Source organism: Canis lupus, chromosome 5 (genome assembly GCF_011100685.1).
Source record: "Canis lupus familiaris isolate Mischka breed German Shepherd chromosome 5, alternate assembly UU_Cfam_GSD_1.0, whole genome shotgun sequence".
NCBI classification, from domain to species: domain Eukaryota; kingdom Metazoa; phylum Chordata; class Mammalia; order Carnivora; family Canidae; genus Canis; species Canis lupus.
The window spans coordinates 36,298,853-36,299,994 of NC_049226.1; positions in this window are offsets into that span (position 1 = coordinate 36,298,853).

A 1,142-nucleotide genomic window follows, 5' to 3' on the forward strand; every position below is an offset into this window, starting at 1 on the left:
CGTCGGCGGCGGGCGGCGGGGCGGGGCCGGCGCTGGGGCGCGGGCTCCGATTGGCCGCCCGCGTCGCCCCGCCCCTCTCGCGTCGCCCCGCCCCTCTCGCGGGCTCCTGGTCCCCGCAGCCGGCCCTCGGCTCCTCGGTTGCAGCCTGGTGCGCTGGCTCCTCCGCCTGCCCGCGAGCGGTGGGCTAGCGAGGCCCTCCTCTGGGCCAGGCGCTGCGACGATCCACCGGGGTAATTCCCTGGTCCGTAGCAGACGCTGTGCCGGCCCCACGCCTTTGCGACCCTGCAGGTACGGCAGGTGCTTAGGCAGGGGCCTCGCTGGCTGCCCTTCCCATCCCCTTCCGTCCCCTCCCCTACCTTTGGGCTTTGCGGCATTTCATTTCCTCCATCTCTCTCTCTCTCTCTCTCTTTTTTTTTAGGATTTTTTTTATTTATTCGTGAGAAACACAGGCAGAGGGAGAAGCAGGCTCCCTGCGAGACTGATCCCAGGACCCCGGGGTCACGACCTGAGCCACCCAGGCTTCCCCAGTCTCCCTCTGTCCTGCAGCTCTAACTCACACCAACTCTGCGTTTCCTGGGCGCTTTCTTCCCACTTCCCTATGTTGGAATTCAGCGAGGTACTAGCTAACCTGTCTTCCCAACTTTGCCTTCGTCTGTCTCCCTCCTCACCAGGCTCTACTTGGACAAGAATGTCATCATCCTCCCTCCCCTCCTGTCATCAGAAGTCTGGAAGTGCTATGATTTTGCCTCATTTCTCAGACACCACCCCCATTCTCCACCTCTGTCTCTTTTTCACATCCATCCTGCACGTGGACACAGCTGTCATTTTGAAACTCAGCAGCACTGATACAAGTATCAAATCCAAATCTGGGAGATGGGACTCCTACTGTGTATCATATGTGTGCTCAATCTTGGGTGATTGGCAAACTGGGGAAGCGCTCAGAAACAAGAGCTGCCCTGGCTCACATCATGTAGAGGAAGTGGAGACACCTCCTCTGAAGAAATAAGGCTTTGGAAGAAGGAGGATCTGAAATACTAACCAGTGGAAAAGGGATTTAACGTGTTCTTCTAGGTCCCAGGGCCTGAACAAGACCCAGCATGTGAAAACTATTTCAGCTTAACCCAAGTGGAAATTTATCTAAA